Source organism: Peromyscus leucopus, chromosome 1, assembly GCF_004664715.2.
Source record: "Peromyscus leucopus breed LL Stock chromosome 1, UCI_PerLeu_2.1, whole genome shotgun sequence".
Lineage (NCBI taxonomy): Eukaryota > Metazoa > Chordata > Mammalia > Rodentia > Cricetidae > Peromyscus > Peromyscus leucopus.
In genome coordinates this window covers 139336825-139363064 of record NC_051063.1, presented here as the reverse complement: position 1 = coordinate 139363064, position 26240 = coordinate 139336825, and the positions used below count along the sequence as shown (strand labels likewise).

General features: G+C 45.6%; 1 long non-coding RNA gene across 1 annotated transcript; it reads left to right on the top strand.

Moving 5' to 3' along the window:
* The first annotated feature begins 3997 nt into the window (after positions 1 to 3997).
* LOC114709453 lies at positions 3998 to 18408 on the top strand. Its single transcript, XR_003736932.2, has 4 exons — positions 3998 to 9852; positions 10380 to 10492; positions 10784 to 10845; positions 17958 to 18408. It is a non-coding gene; the product is annotated as an uncharacterized LOC114709453 (long non-coding RNA).
* Positions 18409 to 26240: the final 7832 nt, after the last annotated feature.

The following is a 26240-nucleotide window of genomic DNA, read 5'->3' as shown; positions in this document are numbered from 1 at the left end:
GAACAGTGGACTCTCCTCTTGCTGATTTTTCACCTTTTCTTCCTTGCAGGCCCCCTGGGGCCAGGTGAATGCCTGCCTATCTCTTCCCTCCAACATTTCGGCTCTAATGTACACCTGAACCTTGCCTAGACTGTGGCTTCTGTTCTCTTGGATCTGTGCCGTGTGACAGTTATTTTCAACTGCCATTGGAATCTTCTCAAAATTCTCAGCGGTTGGCATCCTGGTTCTATAGCCAGGTAGAATCTCAGATCCCAAGGGTTGTGGTCCAGATGACTGAGTGGGGCCCCCAGCAGTTGGGTCATGGGAGATGCTCAATCCGCTGAATGCTAATTCCCATTACAGGCTTCAGAGTAGTCAGTCTCAGCTCCGCGTGAGGCCCTGTGGTCACTGCCTTCTCAAAAGTCTAGCTGAAGAAAAAGTTGATATGGGAACCCTCGTGTGCCAGGCAGTGGAGGTCTGTGGCTTCAGGACTTTGGCCTTGACACAGCCCTTGCCTCGCCCCATCTCTTGCTCACTCTTTGCCATGGCTCATGTACTTCCAAGCAGACAGCTGAATGCCTGCTGCCAGCAGAGAAGGGAGTTCTCTGGGGAGTTCAGTGCTGGATTTAATAAACGTGTTCCCCTTTGCCCAGCCACGAGGTAAAAAGACGAATGTCCCAGGGGCTGAGGTGCCCCCATCCTCCACCTCTGGGGAGCTGGCCACTGGCAGATCTTGGCTATGCCTTGCAGGGCTGCTGGCTTTTTCTGTCTTAGTGCTTTACTCCTGTGTGCTGGGGTGGGGGAGCGTGGTCATAGGGAGGGCTGGAGAAGAGGCTGCCATGACCTTTGACACCACTGGGGGAGCCTCCGCAAGGCCACCTACCCTATATCAAGACCTGCAGAGGGCATCTTAGAGACCGTGGCCCTTCTTTTTTTAAAAGCACACATAAATATACAGTGGCTTCGTAAGGCCTCATTTGGAGATTGAATTTTGGAAAAAGCCTTTGGCTCAAGGCCCTCTGGGAATGAGGTTCAGGACACAGGGCTCACCTGTGCTAGTCACTACGCTCACATGTCAGGTCCGGGCAAGTTTGGAGGGGGGTCTCCTGCCAGAGTCTCCCCGCCCATCTCTCCTGGTAGATCGAGGCTTTACAGATTATTTTGTGACTTTGGGGACTAGGTCTCTTTGCTGGCTTGGGCTGACCTGCAGGCAAAGGGACACACAGGAGCAGCTGCCTCCTAAGGGAGGGACTGTCATCTTCTGCTCAGTTATAATCCGAGCTGAGAGACTTCTACAGAAGCTTTCCACTCAGGCCTGCAATGTATTCAGATCTAAAGAAGAGCTCCATCGGCAGAGCCAGCTTTGTGAAGGCTTCCTATTCTGGTGACTATGGCTACAGGTTCATGGCACAAAAATACCTGCACAGGCCAAGCCTCATTCTAAGAGTGGAGGCTACCATGCCCACTCAGAACGGCTGTCTTCCCAACCCCAGCCAGAGAGTTGATTTGGAAGAAAAGCCCAGGTGCAGTTTGTCCCGTGAATATAACAGAATGACCAGTCTACCCTGACGGTGACAGAATGACAGAAGGTCATCAATGCAGGACCTGTGTTCATCCCAAGCCAGATCCCAGAAAAGAGAGGACACAGCCAGACCAGGACTGGGGTTGGGGACCTGGCTTGGGCTTAGGCACAGAGATGTGAGTTAGTAGAGGTGGCAGATCTGGGAAACAGGGGAGGGGATGTCTGCAGAGGAAACTAGGCGGGGAGGGAATGGGGTTAGGTCACCCTGGATTTTATCCCGTAGACTCTGGTGAGCAGCAGGGCCAATGGAAGGGTTAGGTGGGCATGTGGGGTGCCATTCATTGGCCCTGGTCTGCAGGGGACAGATCTAAGTGAGGTCAGGATTGGGGGACAAAGGAGAAGGAAGGTTGTGACAGTGGAGTAAACAAGAAGAGAAGTTTCAAGGAGAGATTGTGTGATGTGGAGGGAGGAGGGGACCGGTCAAGGTGCCAGCATTTGGAACTGAGTTGGCAGGTGGGGACCAGAACTGACACATCTCTCTTGTGACCTCAAGAGTGATGGACATGGCGGCTTTGTTCTCCTTAGGCCAGGCTGGGTTTTGGTGGACCTCTATATCCAGAGGCTTTCCCTAACAAGAGGGCAAGGGCGAGGACAGATTCCTGGGGACACACGTATGGGGTTGGGGACAGCTGAGGTGCAAGACCGGAAGCAGAGGGAAGGGGGAGGTAGGTAGCTTGGTGGGGAGCCCAGGGGAGCATGAGTCCTGCGTAAGAGAACTGACCTCCGTAGGCCTCAGAAGGGCCAGTACCCACTCTCTCCTGCCAACGTGTGAACAAGCTCCTTGTCCCCCAACATGCCTAACAGCACGCCTCTCTCACACAGCAGTTGCTAAATTAACGTCTGAATACAGATGTAGCAGAGTGGGAGGTTAGAGGAGACCTGAGAACCATGGTGGGTTTGGCCATGGTGGGATGGGATGCTGGGCCACCCGTCAGACCAGATTTGGGGAAAGAATGGGAGTTTAGAGAGGGAGGAGGCAGGATGTGGGGCAGAGGTGAGGATAGAGGAAGTCTGAGACAGCCTTATCTGCTTCTTGTGGAAGTTTGCCCACCACAGGAAGGGAAAGCATGCAGAGAGCCGAAGCCTTGAGGTTGGAGCACATTTAAAGAATGAAAACGGATGTTTATTGACTGCCCCGTCTCCCAGCAGCATTGCGTGCTCCTTACAGAAAAGGTAGAGAAGTGTCTATAACTAAGAGATTGCCTGCAATCCCAGCCATGGTGTTGGGCCGCATTCATATCCTGGGACACATGTGACCCTGGCACGTTGGACACACCTGATACTGTTAAGCCTTGATTAATTTCTTTCCAGGCTTCTTTTTCCCTTTCCTCAAATTTTTGTGGGTAGGAAAGGCATCACTAAGTATCTTATTTCACAATGTTATGTTTCTCACTTGATATTTTTTTGCAAATGTTTCTAGATTCTTTTAAAACATCCCTTAAATTTTACCCATCCCCTTCATACCTGAGATCCAGGTGGTTCCGAATACAATAGCTTCCAAAGAACATCCTGGGAAAGGCTCCCCCATGGCTCCTGCTTCTGAGTCACTAAGCTTCCTTTCCAGACTGTAACTTTTTAAAAGAGAAAGTCTTGGTACGGAAGTAATCCAGAAGTGACTAAAAATGACCAGCCATGTTGCATATTTAAATACTCGGCCTTATTTTACTATTGAATACGAGACTACCGCAATTACCCTTCTGGTCAAATCTTGGTACACACATCTTACTATACCATAAAGGACATTTCTAGAAGCAGCGTTTCTAGGGTAGAAGGGTGAAACACGTTCCTAGAGCAGTCTTTCTGTCATGGAAAGCCTCCAAAGGTGCCCAACTCGATGTGGCTGGCGGAAGGCGCCGGCCGGTACCTCTAATCTCATCATGAGCCGTCTTTAGATGATAGAAGTGGCATCTTTGCCGGGGTCGGGGGTGGGGGTGGGGTGGGGTGGCATGGGGGGGTGGATAGGAGGTTGTAAGTGTTGACTCAAGGGAACACCGCTCCCCTGGAAAAGTATAGATGAGGAGACAGCCCTGTGCTTAGAGGTGGCTGCACCACCAGGAAGCGCAAAACCAGAGGACGAGGCTGTTTTAATTTTCAGAAGCCCCTGCCCCGGGGTGCAGGCAGAAGACCTGCTGCTGGCTTGAAGACTGGATTATTGCTTGGTGGCTTTTTCATCTTGAAGAGACAATGTGAGAGTTCTTTTTTTCTGGCACTGTGCAGGGGGATGGTGGGATTGCTCTCTAGGTAGGTGACTCCAACTGTCATGGACTTTGTCCCCCTGCTCAAGTCTCTGGAGGAGGGAGAGAGGGAGGGAGGGAGGGAGGGAGGGAGGGAGGGAGGGAGGAGAGAGTGAGTGAGTGAGTGAGTGAGTGAGGGAGGGAGGGAGAGAGGGAGGTAGGGAGGGAGGGAGGGAGGGAGGGAGGGAGCTTGCGCCCTGGTGCCCTCTGATGTAGGACCGCTTGAGTCCTAATGGCAGAAGAGAAGCAGAGGGCTGCTTCCTTGTGCCCCTCTGAGAGGGGGGTGCGGGAGCCTCAGGAAGATGCCACGGCCTTGTTTCCAGGTGAGCCTCAGCGATGACAAGTGTAGGTTACTTTTTTTCATCTGCACTCACCTTCCTTTGGGTTACTCTTAAAAATAACTGCTTCGAGCCGACTGGCTGGTGGGGAAGCTTCCTTTTGGCTTTTCTGCTCTATGGTAGACTCAGTGCTAGTCTGTGAGGGAGTCTCTTTCCGTAAAGAATGCGTGGCAGTAAAAGAGAAACAGTCACGAGGCCTTGGCTTGTAGCATGAACTTTCTTGTTTGTGTTAACATTGTCAGGGATCTCTGTGATGCTTGCCAACCCAAGTCTGGGAGGCCAAGCTCCTCCTTGCCCCACGAGCAGCCTCAAGGACCAGTGTGTCCTTGAAGCTCACTGCTTAGCTGGATTCTGAGCACAATGGGAATTTGTAAATTGTGGCTGAATTTGTGAGCTGTAGTTTGCTGCTAGAGCTGGCTTGATCTCCAGCTATTCCCAGTTTTCAAATATTGCTCTTTCTGGGGCTTAAAATACAGATTTGTCTTAGGTATCATTTCCAGGCCCCGAACTGTGGCTTGGGTCTTCATTTGTCTCTGTATTAGTATCCTAGGTTTGCTGCCAGTAAGTCTCTACAAAAGAAACAGCTCCAGACAGCTCCTGGTTCTGGAGACCAGAAGTCCAAAATCAAGCAAGGTACGGGAAGGGCCGGTGCCTTCTAGGATCTTTGAAGGAGAGTCCATGTCAGCTCTCCTTCCTAGCTTCTGGAGGCTGCCAACAGTCTTTTGGTCCCTTTGTGCATGCCTCGATTCAATATACTCCCCACTGCACACAGTTCTCTCCTCTCTCTGTATTTGTCTTTGTGCACCTCTCTCATGGACACGTGCGAATGGATCTAGAGTCCAACCTGATCCAGATGTCTTCTCCATCTAGCTAGTTATAACTGTAATGACCCAGTTTCCAAATAAAACCCTGGGGAACATGACTCTTTTGAGGGTTTGCCATTGAGACCTTTGTAGCCTTTCTACCGTCAGACTTTCCCATCTAGTCACTTGCCCCACAGATTCAGCTGTTTTTCCCAGATCTTACTTAGCAGGTACACTTGGCTCTTGCTCCCAAAGCCTTCCATGGCTCCCACTGCTGACCGAACAAAGTCCTATCTCTTTAGCTCAGTTTTAGGAGACCCACCATAGTCGGGTCCCAATGATGTTTTTGACCCTGTTGTCTTTATGCCTCTACATATACCCTCCAGGTATTGTGGAATTTGTCGACTGGACCATGTACTCCCTACCCACACTCTGTCTGCTGCTTAGGTGCTTTCCTTGAATGCCTGTGTGCTGTCTTTCTCAGGACAACATTTGTAAACTGCTCTGAATGTAGACTGTTGACATAACCTGCCCCATCCCTCATTTGCTGTGGTGCTCCAAACAGGGTCTAAATTTTACTCGAAGCCTCTTTATTATACTTTCTTAGGTCCTTGGATTTGGCCACAGTGTCCTGAATTATATGGGACTGGAAGCCAAGAGATACTGGGTATAGGAGGAAAAGTATCTGTGTGGGAGAACCACTGCCCATCCCCATATGATCCTTAGCAACACTGGTAGCCAGAGTTAGGACCAAGGAGGTAAAAGAAGAGACGTAATAAACTGAAGGACATCAACACCTTTCAATATCAGCTCCGATAGATGCTCTGAAAACTTGAAAATACCGGAGGTTTTTGATAGGAATTCCAACCACGCCCCATGGTCGCACATGCCCAGCGGGACACTTAGATGACTCCACCTAGTGACCCAGGCCCCATGGTTACTCGGTCACTTAGTAGCCCCGTGATCTCTGCGCGTGGGCCTGTGTGCGCAGATGGCCTTTATAAGGCAGCGCCATGTTCCCCCGGTCTCTTTCTCGCACGTGTCTTTCCACAGGCCCGATCACATCTATCCCTTTCTCTTTGTCTTGATAAATCTCTTGTTAGTGGATTCTGTCGTGTGTCGTGACATTTCCTTTAGGGCAAGAGTGCCGTTAAAAAAAACCAACAGTTTTTCCTTGCAGTGTTGGGATCAAGTCCAGGGCCCTGGTACATGCTGAGCGAGTGCGGCACCGATAAGCTGCAGCCCCTGCCCAACAAGATGTTTCTGCTCTTAGGATTGCTCTTAGTGTCTTTTGCTAGCTCTCAGTGAATGCAATGGTTTTGAAATCTTTGGCGCTACTGGAGCCCTTCCTTGCCAGGTCTTTGCAATGGTTTTGTGAATTGGATGTAGAAACCCGGGCTAAGGCAAACACCCAGGTAAAACTGCTTGCCTCCCCCAAATAGTTTATGAATAGCTTACATGATGGTTTTGTCTCATCAGCTTGAAAGAACTTTGCATGCCTGTCTGCTTTCACCTTGCTAGGTTAGGGCAGAAACAGGCGACCCCCGAACTCCATTATTGTTTTGGACATTGTATCTAAAACTGGCAACAGTTGCCTGCTGGTCTCTTGCCCTTTGGGCATTTCAACAGTCAGTGCTCTACATAAGAAGAGGTATGTTAGGTGAATTTTCCTTTGAGTAAGTCTTCCCTGCCATATATTTGTCTCCAGGTCCTGTGGCAATCTCGTTCAACTTAAACAATAAAAACAAAGGGAACAGCTTGAGTCCAAGTTTGTCCTAGCCATCTGCATAAAGAATATACAAGCCTTTGAAATGTTTTGAGACTCCAGAAGGAGAGGAAGGCACACACCCTTGGTGATTCCATCCTTAAGCACTGCTCTCCGATCCCCCAGCTTCCTATTTCCAGGACCTTCCTTCTTTAACAAAAGTACAAAGAACACGCAACACAAAGTCAAAGATGTAAAAAGTAGAAGAAGTAAAGTCTTTCCATGACTCCATGTTCTTGCTGTGACTCAGAATTGCTCATTAGGGCAAAACCCCTCACACCTCGTGAGTTAACAGCCAGCCTGTTGTAGCCTGTTGTCATTGCTCTGAAGGTCCAAGATTGAAGTGGGTGTCACTAACACATGCAGGCTGGATCACCCCAATTCTAGTCCCACTTCTGAAACAAGGATTCTGGTATTTCTGTGTTTCCTTTTCTAACTAGACAGTGAATCCCCGATGGAAAGGATGAGGCTTTCTATCTCTGGATAGCCACTCGGCAGCTGGGATGTAAGAACACTGGAAAAATAGTTTTGTTTGGAATGGCAGGACTTTCCAAACAGCCAGCTCCCTGCAAAAAGGACACTAGGTGTTGCTGACTCTGCAGGTGGGGGTGGGGGGTGAGGGCAGAGGGTGGGCAGACACAGAATCAACAGCACAGATTCTGGGAGTTATGTAAGCAATCTCTCATTTATTAAACGAAGGGCTCAGGTATTTATGTGTGTGCTGTATGGCAGGCAGGCTTTGCTTCCAGCTGCCCTGGCGTTGCTTGGTTTGACCCCAGGTCTTACGTCGGCAGTTGTCATCTTGGGGGTCCGGTTTTAGGATCCTCTGGGTCAGGATGCTACTGTGCATGTCAGAGCTCTTTGTTTGCTTAAGGCGTGGCCCAGTGCTTTCCGCCTTACCCACCTCAACCAGGCACCCATTTTTCTTGAGCACATACAAATATTTGGAATCAGGATTCTGACTCCACAGGGGGGTTAGTAGCAAGGGCTCCATGTCTCAGAGTCAGAGGAGATGGAGCTATGGGTGAGAAGCATTAATGCTGATGGGAGCTTGTAGAATGGATGGAGGGATGGTATGTGATTTTCCCTAGGGATATGTGAGTACATATCTATTCACCACTAATAAAGCAACAAAACTAAAATGATCCTACCCAGGTCTAGCTTGGTGAACCAGTCAGTTTATTGGGGTTATTTAGAGAAGTTACTCAAAGGCAGCTGCCTCACCAGAAAGCCCACCCCAGCGTGGATACCAAGCTATGAAAGCTACCTGCTTGACTTGCAGGTACCTCTGACGGAGGGAAGTCTTCATTCCGTAGGAACTATACTGCTCTTAAAATCTTGGGAGAGGGCCCATGGATTTTTATAATATGTGAACTTCCCAAGTCTTATACATTTCATGAATTTCCTGACCCAGGTGAGTCTCATTACTTTCCTGGGGTTATGAGCCTCTGCCTCTCCTTCTAGGAGGGAATTCTTTGAAGGAGGTGAAACAGTTCCTCAAGGAAGATGGTGAACTTGTTTCTCATGTCCTCCAGAACAAATGACCAGAAAGTAAATGAACTGAAACGGTAGGAATTTACTATCGTCCGGTTCTGGAGGTCAGGGGCATGGGATGCATCTTCCTGGGATGACATCCAGATGTGAGCCGTGCTGTGTTCCTTCAGGGGGTTCCGAGGGAGAAGCTTGCTTGCTGTCTTGCTTTTTAGAGGCCACCTGCATCCTTTGGATACTAGCACCTCTTCAAAGCCAGCACCTCAGATTTGTCTTTGATTTCTGACATAGCCCTGATAGTCTCTTCTCCCGTATGAGGGCTCTGATAATGACGATGGGCTGAACCTGGTCCATCCAAATAATCTCCTCTTCTCAAGGTTAACAGAAAGGCAGCTGGAATTCTACCCACAACTCCAGTTCTCCCTTGATGCATAACATACGCACAGGCTCTGAGAGAAGGGAATGTGTAATTTTTGGTGGGAGGCGTTCTTTTACCACAAGGGAGGCTCCCAATGGTCATTGTAGTGTCGGCACCCTTGTTCAAGATCAATACTTGAGGAACCTTGACCTCAGACAGTTTATGTGAATTCCAACTGTTGGCTCCACGGGAGAAAAAATTCCCCTGAGCCCTGGGCCGTTGGTCACTGGAGCAGCAAGTAAAATTCTGTTGGAGGCTTGGGGTCTTTCCCTCCAGTTCCCTTTGCTTTGCCTGGCCCCTTTTTTTCAATTTTCTTTCTTGAGGGATGATGCCCCTCCATGGACTCAGAATGGACTTGATCCAGTCACAAGAGAGGCTCATTGCTTGAACAAGAGCATGGACTTTTAGAATTGTACCTTCTAAGTGCCCACTTGGGGATGTTGAGCTTTAGTGATCAAGGACTCCAAAAGTCTGAAATCTTGGAAGTTCCCCTTAGGAACTCTATGAAGAAGGCCTAAAGAGTGAGCACCCACACCAACCTTTTCTGCCTTAGTGGCTGCTGTAGATTTCACCCTATGGTTACCCTGTCGAATGAGGCTGGCATCTAGAATTCAAGAGGACTTTAGCCATTGGGTATTCACAGCGATGGAGCTGGTGACACTGACATACAGTTCAACTCTTAAGGCAGAAGGTGGGCAATAAAAGAAATTTTCAGTCAAGGTCAATGCTGGAGGGGAAGACACCAGAGAGACTTAGTGCATGATGTTTTCTCTTGGAAAGAGCAAACCATGATCTGGGGGAGCAGATTCCTAGAGGTGATGTCTGGATCTCATTTAGAAAGTTATCACCCACCCACCCCCAGTTGGCCGATTCTGTCAGCCGTAGGGTACTAGCAGTTCACCTAACTAGCCTAGCAGTTCACCCTACCCTCTGCGCCTAAAGATAGAAGCTGGCCAAGGACAGGATCTAAGGCTTTTTTACTAGAGAAGTACATTCTTTAGAACTCCGAGATGAATCCAGTCTGTGAAGAAAGACAAGGCCCTGTGGAGAGACCTTGGGGGCCACTGAGAAAGGCAGCCCTGATTCCTGGAGGAGCATCAGGAAGAGACCACGGTACATTGTTCAGTTATGGAAAAGTCACTTTGGCATAGTACCACAGTTTCCTTTCATCCCTAGCAACCAACAGGGGGAAAACCCCGTCCTCAAAGATGAGCAAAAGTGAAGCAAGACACCTGTATCCAGGTGAGAAGCAAGGTCCCGCCGGCTGAGGTCTGGGAAACTGGGGGGTCACCAGGCCTGAGCTCTTTTTGTATTGAATAGGGCAAGTCCTGCACACCGTGTTCTCTGAAATAGATGGGGCTAAAGACTGGGAAGCGTGGGGGAGGTGCTCTGCAGCAGGGTGTGCATTGGTAGACTTTGACAGAAGATGCTGAAGGAATAGGAGTTTACCGAGAGCTCTAGTGCATGTTGGGGTATGGGGGTGGAGAGGATGATGGTGGTGGGTGGGCAGAGAGGTTTCATTGGAAAGAGACAGAAAATGTGGCCACCCAGTTCCCGAGGAGACACACTATCCATTGATGAAGAATAAGATTTAGGTTATTCTTCCAATTAGGCTGGCTACCAGTCTAAGGGACATCACTTTTAGAAATGACTCCTAGGTGGGTAGCAATGACTGATAGTGGTCCTACCCCTAAAAGGGGAGCCAAACCCCTGCTGGCCCTGTGTAGGAGAGAGACCTAATGTGTCTTTTTTTTTTTTTGAACCCACAGCTGTAGCTAGAAGGCAGGTCCTGTGAGGAAGCGTCAGTTCCAAGGCACACCAGTAGCTTCCCGGGGGTTCCTGCTTCTCTCTTCCATAGCTGTTTCCAAGGAGGCTTCCCCAGGTGAGTGCTCACACGTCCTGCAAAGTGAAGTCAGGAAGTGAGGGAAGGCTGCCAGCTGCTATGTGCTATGACAGGAAGTGACCCTGCAAGCCACCTGGGTTCCAGTGTCCTCTGCATCATTCTCAGCCACTGGATGTAACTGTCAGATACATTCCTGGGTGCTGGGTTCTCCTGCCAGGAGGTCCTGGGCGGAGAAAGCTGCATGTGACTTTCTTTTAGGAATCTGACTAAGCTAGAGAGGGCGAAATGACCTATGAAGGCTCTTTCTTCTCCCCTTGTGGCCTCACACAGCTTCTAAGATGTGCAGGCGGGATGGTCAAGAAAACTTGGCAATGATGGAGACAGAGCAAGAGGTAAGTGGTAAGGTGTTTTTTTTGGGGGGGGGGTGGAGTAGGGTGGGGGCAGTGGTCAGCCTCTAAATTCCTTGTCATGGTGGATAAGAATGGAAGTGTTCTGGGAAACCCATCGGAGAAGCTGCGATGTTAGAGGAACAGGATGGAGAACTTCCCTTAGGCCTGAGATGCCCATTCGCACTGGACCCAGTCTGTGTGTCTGAGAGAGACCTTGGTGACAATGTGTGTGATTGTCGGAGAATGAAGACTGGGTCTTGTAGCTAGAGTTTTCCTGCCTGGCCCACAGTCAGGACAAATCTCTGTCACCTGCCAGTCCCATAGCCGCTCAGACCCAACCAAGCAAACACAGAGACATATTGTTTAAACTGTTTGGCCTAATGGCTCAGGCTTCTAGCTATCTAGTTCTTACATCTTAAATTAATCCATTTCTATAAATCTATACCTTGCCATGTGGCTCGTGGCTTACCGGCATCTTCACATGCTGGTTGTCATGGTGGCGGCTGGCAGTGTCTCCTTCACTCAGCCTTCCACTTCCCAGAATTCTCCTCTCCTTGTCCCACCTACTTCCTGCCTAGTCACTGGCCAATCAGAGTTTTATTTATACAGAACAATATCCACAGCAGGATCTTTAAGGCTCAGGCCATCTCTGTTGCTCTCCACTTTAATTGAGACAGGGTCTCTCGTTGAACCTAGAGACTTCCTGGCCAGTGACCCTCTGGGATCTTCCTCCTGCCACCTCCCAGGGCTGACATTATAGGCACATGCCACCAACTGTAGATGTAACCAATCGTCTTTTTAAAATAAGAAACACAGAGCCAATGTAAAAGAGAAAGCCGAGAGGTCAGAGCTCAGAGATAAAATTTTACTTCCTGCAGTGCTCCTAACTTCCCCGAGAGAGAGCTTCTTCCTGTTTGTCTGTCTTTAAATGGTCTTTCTGTTCTGCCTTCTCATTGGTTCTAAACCCAACCACATGACTGCCTTGTCACTGCCCGTAAGTACCGCCCTCCAGGTCTTAAAGGCGTATGTCTCCAATACTGGCTGTATCCCTGAACACACAGAAATCTACCTAGCTCTTCTAACCACCACGCTCTTGCTATGGCTCTAATAGCTCTGACCCCAGGGCAACTTTATTTATTAACATAAAATTAAAATCACATTTCAGTACAAATAAAATATCACCATAACCAACTCTGGCTTTTTTTTTTTTTTTTAAAACATGGGTGCCACAGATCTGAACTCAGGTTCTCAGGCTTGGACAGCAAACACTTTACCTCCTGAACAGCCTCTCTAGTCCAAAGATTTAAAGGACCTGCAGACTTTAGCAGGGAGAGTCTAGAAAATACATGGTTAGAGCCAGGCATTTTTGCATGTGGGAGAGTCTTAGCTGAAAAATACCAGTGCGCATCACTGCCCATTATCAGGTTACTTTGAGTTACTGGAGACCAAGGACATAGGAAAAATTGAATCCATCTTAGTCAGCTCAAGCTGATGTTATGGATACTGTGGACTGAGCCACTTATAATGAGACATTTATTATAGTTCTGGAAGGCGAGTCTGAGATCACGTACCAGCATGATCTTTTATAGGGACACCAATCCCATGCACACGGGCTCCAACCACATGGCCTAATTACCTCTCAAAGGCCCTGCCTCTGAAAGCCATTACACTGGGGATAAAGTTGGAACACATGGATTTTGGGGAAACATATTTAGTCCATATCACCATTTCTAGAATTTCTGTTTGACACCACTAATTAGGTTCCTGTTTTTTTTTGTTTTTTTTTTTTTTAAGTTTTTATGTGTGTGTTTTGCTTTCATGAATGTGTGCCGCATGTGTGCCTGGTGTCATCAGAGCTCAGAAGAGAGGATTGGATCCCCTGAAATTGGAGTTACAGATGGCTATGAGCCACTATGTGGGCACTGGGAATTGAACCTGGGTCCTCTGCAAACACAGCAAATGCTCTTAGCTGCAGAGCCACCTCTCCAGCCCACATTTCTGTTTTTTGTTAGTTTGTTTTGTTTTCCTAGACAGGGTTTCTCTGCGTAGCCCTGCCTGTCCTGGAACTTCCTCTGTAGACCAGGCTGTCCTGGAACTCAAGAGATCTGTGCCTCTGCCTCCCAAGTGCTGGGATTAAAGGTGTGCGCCACCACCACCCAGCTGTTGTTTTGTGTTCCTGTGTATGAGCAGACGCCTTTCTGAGTGTATGGCACACATGTGCTGCTACCTGTGGGTGCCAGAAGAGGGAGGTGGATTGATTCCTTGAAGCTGGCTTTACAGGCAGTTGTGAGCCGCCTGATGTGGGTACTGGGAACTGAACTAGGATCCTCTCGAAGCAGGAATTCCTCTTGACTAACTGCTGAGCTGTCTCTGGAGCCCCATGTTTCTGTGGTTTTTTTCTTTGTTTTTCTTTTTTGTTCATTTTTTATTTTAAAAACGTTTAAGATTATAATTACATTTCTTCCTTCCCTTACTCCCTCTGAACTCTTCCACACTCTCCTCTCCACTCTTCTTCCACGGCCTCTCCTTTCATCGTTATTGTGTGTGTGTGTGTATGTGTGTGTGTGTGTGTGTGTGTGTGTGTGTATGTGTCTCTCTGTGTGTGTACACACATATATTCCTAAATACCACCTGCTCAGTCCATAGAATATCATTTGCATGCGTGTTTTTAGTTTTCTTTATTTTTGTTTATTTATTTAGGTTTTTCGAGGCAGGGTTTCTCTGTGTAGCTTTGCGCCTATCTTGGATCTCGCTTTGTAGCCCAGGCTGGCCTTGAACTCACAAAGATCTGCCTGCTTCTGCCTCCTGAGTTCTGGGATTAAAGGCACCTCTCTAGTTTTTATTTTTAAACAGTGAAGTTTTTTTTTTTTAAATTTATTCATTATTTATACAGTGTTCTGCTTGCATGTTTGCCTACATTACAGAAGAGGGCGCCAGATCTCATCCTAGATGGTTGTGAGCCACCATGTGGTTGCTGGGACTTGAACTCAGGACCTCTGGAAGAGCAGCCTGTGCTCTTAACCTCTGAGCCATCTCTCAGTGCCCTAGTGTAAAAGTTTGATGACAGTCAAGTGACTATTTGAAAAAGTGATATTATAAGAGGATTTAAAAATGACCTAATGTGTCTACTTGACCATTCACCTAGATAGTTCTCGATATGTGGGTCACAATACCTTTGGGGTAGAATGACTAGGGGTCACCTAAGATCATCAGGAAATACATACTTCTGATGGTTTTAGGAACTGAGACATTGCTCCTCTATCCATTTCCAGGAGGATCTACCCATTTGCAGATAGTCCTATATACGAGGACTCAGTGTGATCATATATATCATCGTGGCAACCCCATCACATACATACACCCTGAACAAATAAGGTGTATATGAAAGGGGTTGGTGCCATAACATTCTTATGCGGATCAGTCACACATGTGTAGAGAGCAGCTATTGTGTTGAAAATAGTAGTAATGGAGGTAAAAATGATACTTCAAGAATTATAATTACTGGGTAAATGTAAAATTATGTACTGTAAAATCATCAGTGACTGCAAAAAAATTATCTGCACCATGGGAACTTAATCTAGATGATGATCTGTCTTTTTATAGTCAACTATGTTGATGTGAATACTTGTGATAGTAACAAGTATGTAAAAAAAAACCCATAAAACAGAATGGTAAATCATAGGAAACTTCAATGAACTGGATTGACTGAACTATGAACATATATATGAACACACGCACATACATATAAGCTGTGTATCATCTTTTGTATTATTAAAGCTCCTGTTATATATTTTCATCAAAGAAACCATCACATGACAATGGATAGTGTAGAGGAGAATGTTAAAAAAGGAAAACATAGTGAGGAGTTTTGTTACAGTATGATTTTACCTTAACAAGTATGGCAGAGATTGAGAAACCGCAATGTGTTAATTGTTGTGAAGTTCCATCAGCCAAATCCATGAAGCCAAACAGCATCCAGAAAGCAAGCATCCGAGCTTTGCCAGCAAGAATACCAGCTATGTTAGAAGCAAAGCTGATGGACTGAAAAGAGAGCCAGCCTTATCACTGGTGGCAACTACCCCAATCAAGATGTAGCAGCCATTGAAGCTGTGCATTTGATGGCACTCAGAATCACCAGAGCTATGAAACCTCACACCATTGCTGAGGATTTACTGTTGCCAGTGACCAAAGACAGTATTTGAGTTAGGATCAGAGACGAATCTGTTATGCAGTTGAGTGCAATTTTCCTTATCTAATGACACTGTCTGCTGAAGAATAGAAGACTGCTGGTCACTGTCTGCTGATATTCTTGATCAGGTAATCCAGGGAATTAAATCTGCTCCACTCCCAATATTTAGTATCCAGCTTGATGAATCTACAGACACACAAAGTGTTGAGTTACTGGTTCCTTGAGGTGTATTAATGATGACAGCTTGAAAGATGAGTTTCTTTTTTGGAAACCTCTGGAAACAACTACCACAAGGGGTGTGTTTGGCACCGTCGGTTCATTTTTGAAAGAGCGGAAGATCTCTTGGTTTGTGGTGTTTGCACAGATGGTGCTCCAGCTCTGCTAGGATGTCGGTCAGGATTTCAACGCTTGCGACTGAATCACCAAAGCCATTGGAGCTCACTGAATGATTCACCGGTTAAATAGTAGCAATGAAGAAGCTGCCTCAGGAGTTACAAGAAGTAGCGAAGAGTATAAGTTCTGTGGAGTTTGTAAAGGCGGGGAGCACTTGAAACAGTTGACTGTTTTTGCAGCTGTGCCTGGTGTCCAAACAGGCTCTTCGATTTCATACTGAAGTGAGATGGCTGTCCCGAGGAAAAGCTTTAACACGTGTTTTTGGGCTTCGTGATGAATTCAAAACATTTTCAATCAGAAAGTGTGGTGGTTTGAAAGAAAATGGCCCCCAAAGGGAGGGGCACTATTAGGGGGTGTGGCCTTGTAGGAGGAAGTGCGTCACTGGGGGGGGGGGGCTTTGAGGTCTTTTTTTTCTTCTCAAGCTTCACTCAGTGTAAACCAGTCGACTTCCAGTAGCCTGAAAGATGTAGGACTCTCGTAGCCAGCGTCACATCTGCCTGCATGCCACCAAGCTCCCCATCGTGATGATGATGGACTGAACCTCTGAAACTGTGAGCCCCCCCAATTAAATATTTTCTTAAGAGTTTCTGTGCTTGTGATGTCTCTTCACAGCAATAGAAACCCAAACTAAGAAAGTAAGACTGCAGTTCAGAGCACTTTTCAGTGGTAAAAGTGAATTATAGAAAATAGCTTATTTGATGGCCATCTTGAATGAAACTTAACACTTCAAAGACCAAATACAAAAGCCTCAATTTATCTGAAAAGATCTAATCATTCCAAATGAAACTTCAGCTTTGGTGTGGGTGTGGGGAAGGATGAAAATAAAATTTACATGTTGCCTACCTTATCTGCTTTCTTTGAGGAGCATGGCATTGAACCAGACAAAAGCATTACAATGATAGTTTCTGTGAAAGAACACTTGCGCAGGCTTGCAAACGAAATTTCATCTTATTTTCCAAATCTACCTGACTCCCCATTTGGACTTGCCATTCACAGTCAAAGTTAAAGATGTTCCTGAGACAGCCCACGAGGAGGTCATTAGACTTATTAACAGAGATGCATTGAGAATTGATTTCTCTACAAGGCCAGTTACAAAATTCTGGATCAAGTGTTTGCAGTCATATCCTATTCTGTCGGAGACTGTGTTGAGCTATCGTCTTCATTTCCAGCAACTTATCTTTGTGAAAAGGATTTCCAGCTCGTTAGTTATCAAGTCTAAATACAGATGTAGACTTGTTGTGGAAGACAATCTTTGTTATGTTCTTGCAAAGACTGCCCCGGGAATTTCTGATCTGGTGAGAAAGCAATCTCAACCTTCCAACTGACGTTGGCTTTTTACTCACACTCTCATAAAAGATAGCAATGTAGTTTATTGTTAAGACTGATACCCATGCTACACCATGCTTCATGACAAAATTTCATTTATTTGTAATTAGAAATAAATATTTTACCATATTATAATTATATATTGTTTTGTGATTAATCATTATGCTTTAGCTGTGTTCAATTTGTAACAATGAAAAAACATCCTACATATCAGGTATTTACATTATGGTTCATAACAGTAGCAAAACTACAGTTTTGAAGTAGCAATGAAAATGATTTTACGGTTGGGGGCGGGTCACCACAACATGAGGAACTGTACTAAAGGCTCACAGCATTAGGAAGGTTGAGAACCACTGTCCTAGATGAATTTCAAAATGACTTGTGAAGGTCAGCCATGTGATCATCAGTATTAACTAGTACTGCATTAAACCTATGAATTTGCTTTTAAAAGTGAGTTTGGAGCCTAGTTTTTTGAGTGATGTGTCCGAAGGGTGGTGCTCTATACAGAGTGTGGGGGCCCACTGCTGGGGTTGAGAATTTTATGTTTTAGTGTGAACTCAGGTCCTTTGGCCTCAGTTTCCCTCATCTGTAAACAACTTTTATTTGTAAACAAAGGTATTACAAACAACATTTTAATGTGTTGTGATGAAGATTGAGTTAACAGATAAAACATGTAGAACAGTACCTGGCATGCACTGAGTACTCATTTGTGCGGCATGATTCTGTCTTATTTTTCTGTTCTTTAAAGTATGGCGTCTTCAGCAGAGGGTCTTACCATCAGGTTCCAGGGAGGGGGGGGTCACCAAGAGCAATGGAAGTTGTCTGTAATACTTTTTAGAGGGAGATTTTTATGGGGCTCCACTGACCAACACCTGGAAAAGAGGTACCCCATATCTGGTATTGGACTTTTTATTGGCTAGCCTATGGTGTTTGGGAGAGGTATTGACCCCCCCCCCCACTTATAGTATAACCTCATGTCATCCATAAATGTGTGTGTGTGTGTGTGTGTGTGTGTGTGTGTGTGTGTGTGTGTGTCAGAAGGGTGGTGCTCTACACAGAGTGTGGGGGCCCTGCCAGAGAAGGGGGATACCACCTGCCTTTTGTCCTTTTCTCACTGGAAGCCCCCCCTCTCCCATGGCTCCTACTTTTCTTCAAAATGTAGTTTATTGAATACAGACTTTAATTCTATTTGTTTCTGTCCTTACAGCGCAGCCAGGAATGGGATCATGCATGTTGAGGATGGATGATTATGGAAAGATGTTAGAAGACAGCACAAAGGGATGGGACCTTCTGGGGTCACTGACCTGTACCTTGTACTTGTCCCTGGACTCCCCGATTTCCCATGGGATAGGCTCAGCAAATGCCTGGCTTGTCAGTATATTTGTCAAATTATTTGTGGTTATCTCTAGGTCCACAGCCTGTGAAACGTGATTGGAAAGGACCCACAGTAGGGAGTTCACAGTGTCTTTCCCACTGGTACTCTGTTTTTTTCTCAAGCTGGGAAAGTGACATTAAAAGAATAATAAGGCATAATAAGAAATGAGAACAAAGTGTCCTGAGGCATATGTATGAAAATGCCACAATGAAACCCGCTACTTTGTGTTTTAACCCCCAATTGAAGAAAAATGTAGTAATGAAATAAATCAAGCTGAAATGAATTCTTCTCTGCTTTCAAAGTCCTCTTTGCATCCTCTACTTTCCTGTCACCCCTGCAGAGTGCCGGCAGAGGAGTGAAGGCAGGCATCCATTTCAGCCTGTGGGCTTGGTCCTTCCTAGCCAGCCGTGGGGTTAGTTTCAGCCCAAACACCTTAATGCGTGCTAAAGTGGGAACAAGAAAGATTGAAGCTATCTCAGTGGTTATTTTCTCCAATCAGGGAGATAACATTTGTAAAAATGTTTTGAAAGGAAAGTGTGGAAAGTTGCAATTGACCTCCACGATAAATAGAACTATAAATGCCAAAGATTCTGAATGGTACAATCTCCACATATAAGACATTGCTTAGAACAAAGCTTGGTTGCACTTACACATCTGTAAGGTTTTACTGGGCCAATACTGCCCTTCTTCAGGGGTTGCTATAACAAAAGGCTTTTAATTTGTTTAAAGAATTTTTTTTCCCTGAGACAAGGGCATGATTCAAGCTGGCCTTGAACCCACTGGGTAGCCCAAGATGGCATCAAACTCTTGACCCCCTTGCTTTGGTTTCCCAAGTGGCAGGATTACAGAGCTGCCCTACCACTCCCAGCTGGTGCTCTCAGTGTTGCTATAGGTAGCAATGCACTGTAACTCATCTGTGATAGAGAAATATAGGGAAGTGAGTGATCCTCCAGTTCCACCTCATAACAGGTCTTGGCCCGTTATAAACTCCATTCTTTGCTCCCAACAACTCTAGGCTGATCCTCTGGGTATGAAGAAGGTTCAGCTCTGGAGCCTTTGATGACTAAAGGGCAGGATGACCCTAGAGCCCTAGTCAGACCCTCTCTTAAGAGTCCAGTCTGTCACAGGGTCTCTCCCCAATGCCACAGCACTGGAAGAAGGGCTGGCAGTGTCCCAGGTGGAGATGGGCTGACAACTGGGACGGCAGAGTTTCCAGTAGCTGCTGTCCCCAGACACTGGGTTGCTATGGGAACAGGCCAAAGGAGGAAGAGGGAAGTATACAGGGGCTGTGCTTTGCACACCTTGTGCTCCCTTGAGCAAGGGGCCGATGGTGATAGAGAGGATGTAGACAAGGAAAGCCTGGTTTATTCTAGAGAAGACTGAGAGAACTAAATGAAAAGTAGTCGACAGGACTCTGAGACCTGGGGGATAACAATGGCTATTTGGTCCTGAGTGCTTATCTGTGTGAGGCTGGTTAGGTCCTCCAGTTGGGCATGGATTTCTCAAGTCTTCTGGTGTAATTTTTATTAGGAAAGGGTGCTGACATTTTGGTTATTTTTTCTTTATCAATTGGTAGGATTCACATATTAGTGTATACAAGTTGCTTTATAAAGCTCAGTTTCAACAATGGACATAGTAAATCCAAGACATTTCAGGCCAATCCAGGTTCTGTCTGTATGCTTGGAATGTGACACTTTTTCCACTGGTGTCATGTCTCTGTTTTCCAGGGATTTACATGTAATATCTAGGGGTCTTAACAGACATCAAGATGTATAGATCATACACATCTTAAGGGAAGTAATGCCACCTGGGCTGTCAATGCTCCCCAAAAGAACCACAGACTAACAGAAACCCCAGTACCAGGCCTGGGAAACCTTTCTTATAATCGTTCAGGAGGTCCCAGTGATTCCCAAAACAATACAGACCATTGATGCAGCTCTTGCTTGCCTCTCAGAGGTTGAAGGTAAGCCTCTATTGCTGAAAACAACATCACACACTTAGAACGCAGGATTCGTATGATTTGAGCTGGATCTAACCTTGGAGCCTCCGTCTAGCTTCCATGGCACAAGAAAATATTGCATAAGCTGTCAAAGGAGAGAAGCAATTGACAGACCACTATGGCAGTTTGAATGTAACTGGTCCCCATAATCCCATAATCCTATAATCTCATAGGGAGTGGCATTATTAGGAGGTGTGGCTTTGTTGGAGCAGGTGTGGTCCTGTCAGAGGAAGCATGTCACTGTGGAGGAGGGCTTTGAGGTTTCCTATGCTTGGAATACTGTCCAGTGAGTCAGCTGACATCCTGTTGCCTGCATGACATGCCATGCTCCCCATCATGATGATAATGAGTGAACCTCTGAAACTGTAAGCAAGCCACCCCAGTCAAATGTTTTACTTTTTAAGAGTTGCCATGGTCGTGGTGTCTTCTCACAGCAATAGTAACTCTAATTAAGACAGCTATCCAGCTGTGACACCTATGAACCACATAATGACCATTATGGCAAGGTATCCATAAAGGTGCAAAAAGTGGCACTTGCATGTTGGTGGTGACCAACAGCTAACTGGACTTAAGGCCCTCTCAACAAGAGGGAAATCATGCCAGTACTAGAAACCTAGCTAGCTTCCAGAGCTAGTGAGTCAGGAACATTAGAATCAGCTATCTACTATCACCACTTTGCTAGGCCAGCATAATTCCTTACTACCTCCTAAATCTTATTCTCATACTCACAGATGAAATAGCAACCACCCTGCCCCCCATCAAGGAAGCCTCTATTTACAACGAATGGAAACCATCCCAGAAAACCACAACTGGACACAATGCAGAGATCAACACATTGTGGTTAGCCAAGCCCTAGTGGATACATGTACATTACAGCTCTGCATCTATGGCTCAGGGAATATTTGGGAAGAGGAGACAGGAAGCTTGTAAAAGGCAGAATACCAGGAATTCTGCTATAAAATGGTTCTAGAAATTGCTACACAAACAAGACCAGAACAATGGCAGGGTTATATCAAGAGACATGCTAATGTGGAAGGGAGAAAATTTCATGGGGTCCCATTCCTAGACTAAGGACTACAGACAATTAATGACTGTTAAGAGAGGGAAAATTAGCCTCTTCCAGGGATGAGTTTCCTTATTGTTTTTCCAAAAGAAAGCATCTTCAACAAATGGTGCTGGCATAACTGGATGTCAACATGTAGATCCATATCTATCACTCTGCACAAAACTCAAGTCCAAGTGGATCAAAGACCTCAACATAAATCCAGTTACATTGAACCTGAGAGAAGAGAAAGTAGGAAATAGCCTTGAATCCATTGGCACAGGAGACAATTTCCTGAATAGAACACCAGTAGCACAGACACTGAGATTGATAATAAGTGGGACCTCCTGAAACTGAAAAGCTTCTGTAAGGCAAAGGACACTATCAATAGGACAAAACAGCAGCCTACAGAATGGGAAAAGACCTTCACCAACCCTACATCCAATGGAGAGTTGATTTCCAAAATATATTGGCTCAGCCTGGGAGGAGAGGACTGAACCTGTCTGGACTGAGTCTACCAAGTTGATCTCAGTCCTCGGGGGAGGCTTTGCCCTGGAGGAGGTGGAAATGGGGGGTGGGCTGGAGGGAAGGGGGAGAACAAGAGAATCCATGGCTTATATGTAGAACTGAATTGTATTGTAAAATAAAAACAAAACAAAACAACAACAAAAACAAAAACAAATAACCCAATTTCAAAATGGGGTTCAGATCTAAACAGAGAATTCTTTTTTTTTTTTTTTTTTTTTTGGTTTTTCGAGTAGGGTTTCTCTGTGTAGCTTTGCGCCTTTCCTGGAACTCACTTGGTAGCCCAGGCTGGCCTCGAGCTCACAGAGATCCGCCTGGCTCTGCCTCCCGAGTGCTGGGATTAAAGGCGTGCACCACCACCGCCCAGTGAGAATTCTTAATGCAAGAATCTCAAATGGCTGAAATACATTTAAAGAAATGTTCAACATTCTTAGCCATCAGGGAAATGCACATCAAATGATTCTGAGATACGATCTTATGCTTGTCAGAATGGCTAAGATCAAAAACACTGATGGCAGGTAGCTTATGTTGGAGAGGATGTGTAGCAAGGGGAACACTCCTCCACTGTTGGTGGGAGTGCAAACTTGTACAGCCACTTTGGAAATCAGTATGGTGGTTTCTAGGAAAAATGGGAATCAATCTACCTCAAGACCCAGTTATAACACTCTTGAGCATATACCCCAAGGATGCTCAATCATACCACAAGGACGCTTGCTCAACAATGTTCATAGCAGTATTATTCATAATAGCCAGAACCTGGAAACAACCTAGATGCCCCTCAATTAAAGAATGGATAAGGAAAATATAGTACATTTACACAGTGGAGTATTACTCAGCCATAAAAAACAATGACCTCATGAAATTTGCAAGCAAATGGATGGAACTAGAACAATAATTCTAGGTAACCTAGACCCAGAAAGACAAACATGGTATGTACACACTCATAAGTGGATATTAGGAGTAAATTACAGGATAAACAACCTACAATCCATAGTCCCAGAGAGGCTGTTGAACAAAGAGGGCCCAAAGAGGGATGCATGGATTTCCCTGAGAAGGGGAAATAGAAGAGATCTCCTGGGAAAACTGGGACCAGGGGTTGGGTAAAAGGATGATGGGAACTTGAGGGAACAGATTGAGTGGACTGGGTGTAGGAGATGGTTTGGGGTGGATGGAGAGCTAGGAAGAAACTTAGTGCCAGGGAAACTCCCAGGAATCCACGAGGAACCCAGCTAAGACCCCTGGCAATGGAGAGGGTGCCTGAACTGGCCATCTTCTGTAATCAGATTGGTGACTACCCTAATTGTCATCATGGAGACTTTATCCAGTAACTGATTGAAGCAGATGCGGAGATCCACAGTCAAGCACTGGGCCGAGCTCTGGGAGTCCTGCTGAAGAAAGGGAGGTGGGATTGTATGAGCCAGGGGGGGTCACCACATGGAACCCACAGAGACAGCTGACCTGAGCCCATGGGATTACATGGACTCTGGACCAACAGTTAGGAGGCCTGCATGTGTGTGACAGTTGTGTAGCTTGGTCTGTTTTTAAGGTTCCTAGCAGTGAGATCAGGACCTGTTCCTGGTGCATAACTAGCTTTTGGGAACTTGTTCCTCATGCTGGATTGCCTTGATACAGGGGGAGGAGCTCAGTCCTACCTCAACTTGATGTGCCTTGCTATGTTTAAGCCCATGGGAGGCCTGCCCCTTTCTGAATGGAGACAGAGGAGGAGTGGATGGATGTGGAGGGGAGGGAACAGGAGAAGAGGAGGTAGGGAGAACTGTGGTCAGTATGTAAAGTAAAGGAAAAAATGTTAATAAAAATGAATAAAAACAATTTTAAAGAAAAGAAGGAAGGATTTATTTCAGCTCACGGCCTGGGGTTGTAGTCCATCATGGCAAGAGCATGAAGCAGCTGCTCACATTTTGTTCACAGTCAGGAAGCAGAGAGATGAACGCTCAATGAGTCAGTTACTTCCTGTTGTTATGATACAAAATGGAAAAAAAAAGCAGCTTAAAGGAGAAAGGGGTCAGGTCCACTTGAATTTCAAGGATACAGATAATCATGACAGGGAGGTTCTGTGGGTGGGAACTTGAGACAGCTGGAGACATTGCATCTGCTCATGCTCAGCTAGCTTCCTCTTCCTGATGAACCCCAGGGCCCAAGTTCATGGAACAGCACCACTCTTCTTTAGATTCAAGTTAGTCTTCTCACCTAACTAAACCTACTAAGATAATCTCTTATAGCATGCTCAGAGCGTGGTCTCCTAGTGTTTCCAAATCCTGCCCAGTTTACATTCAACACTAACCATTACATTTAGTTCAACTTCTCCCTGTAATACAGTCCTGAACCCTCAGAAATGGTATCACCCACTTTTAGAGTATGTCGTCTCCCTTCAGTTATCTTTATTTAAATACTCCCTCACAGGCATACCCAGAGACTCATCTCTTCAGTGATTTTAGATCCCGCTAAGTTGATAATATTAACCACCATAGGAAGTAGTGCTGACTCTTTTTATAAAATATATATTTTTAATGATTTGTTTTTATTTTATGTGCATTGGTGTTTTGCCTGCCTGTGTATCTGTACTGGATGCCCTGGAACTGGAGTTACAGACAGTTGTGAGCTGCCATGTGGAGGCTGGGAATTAAACTCAGGTCCTCTGGAAGAGCAGTCAGGGCTCTTAACCACTGAGCCATCTCTTCAGCACATTGTTTTGTTAGATTATAATATCATCACTCCATCTCTCACTTCCCTTTCTTCCCTCCAAACTTTCCCACATACTCCTTCCTTCTCTCTTTCAAATTCATGGCCTCTTAGTTTCATTGATTGTTGTTATATGCATATGTATATACATACATATTTTAACATATAACCCTGCTTAGTCTTATACTTGTTCTAACTGAGCTGTTCTCACTCAAGAGAAGAAGATCAGGGTGAGCTCTTTATAGATTTTACATTTTATTGAGCCATACAGACCTGGCCAGGGGCACACACTCCTGTGACTGTAAGTCTATAGAGATGACCCCATGTTGGTAAAGCAGAGGGTTTATAAAGGCAAAACCCACAAGTTGGGCACTTTCTGTTGACTCGGGTGAGGGGGCTCTTGGTAAGCAAGACAGGATATGGGCTTTTTACAAAAATGGGGCCTAGCTGTGTTACCATGGTATCACTGTTTGATCAGGGAGGAGAGTAGAAAGCCTCGTGGTTATAGAAGCAGAACAATGGCAGATGAGTTCATGTAAATACTGTGCATGCCTGAGAGTCAGGCAGACTTCAATTTTAGCTCGAGGTCGGGTCAAGAATTAGCAAACGTGTTTTTCTCACTACATTCTAAACCATTATTATAGCAGCCTTCCCAGCAGTTTGTGGAACCTTCTCTAAAATAGACTGTCTTATAAGCCACAAATCAAGATGTACTGAATATAAAAGAATTGAATATCTTGTATCTTTTCAGTTTATAGTGCAACAAAACTAGGAATCAATGTCAAGAACAGCTACAGAAATTACACCATACGTGAAGATTGAAAAACACATTTTAAATGACCATTCATTGAGAAAATCAGGGAGACAATTAAAAACTCCTAAAATCAAATGAAAATGAGCACAACTTTCCAGAGCCCTTGGGATACAGCGAAGGCAGTTCTAAAAGGAGAGTCTGCAGCTGTGAGTGCTTACATAGAAAGGATGATTTTCAATAAACAACCTACAGATGTGCACTAAGGTCCTAGGAAAACAAGAGCAACCAAACCCCCAAAGCAGCAGGTGGCAAGAGATAACGACCAGGGAGAAATGAATGAAACAGAGACTAAAAGGACAACACATATTATTGATCAAAGAAAAATTGGTTAAAAAAATATGATTGACAAACTTAAAAGTAACCAAAGGAAACAAGAACAGAATTAATGAAAAGAGAAATGAAAAGGTGTGTGTGTGGGGGGAGTTACTACAGAGAATCATGAGAGGATACTTTGAAAATCTGTCTTCCCCTAAACCTGGAAAATCTAGACATTTTCAGGGATATAGATGCAATTGAAAATCACCATGTTAAGCAAAACAAGCTAGAGTTGGGGTGATGGACACCATATGGTTTTTGTTTTGTTTTTATTTGTTTGCTTTTCACCCAGAAACTGAATTTAAAATTACAATGTGTATGTGTGGCTCACAAGACTAGAAAGGGTTCATGAGAGGGAAAAGAGACACTTTAAGTGTAGGGAAAAGGAAGGGTAACGGAATACATGTAGTACAAATGCAGAAGTTGGGACCACCTGGGGGCAGAAAGGGAACCAGCTGGAGATGGGGAGGGCCATCGAGGGGGTAATAACAAAAGGGAATGAAAGAACAAAATGTACCTGTAGTGATGCTATAATGAAACCCAATACTTTTTATTTTATATTTTTACATTTTTTTTTTATTCATTTTACATACCAAGCACAAATCTCCTTCTCATCCCTCCTCTCGCTCCTCCCACCCCCGCCTTCCCCTCACCCCAGACCCATCCTCCATCCCCTCCTCCAACATTGTCAGTTCTCTCATGGGGGGACAGCCAAGCCTA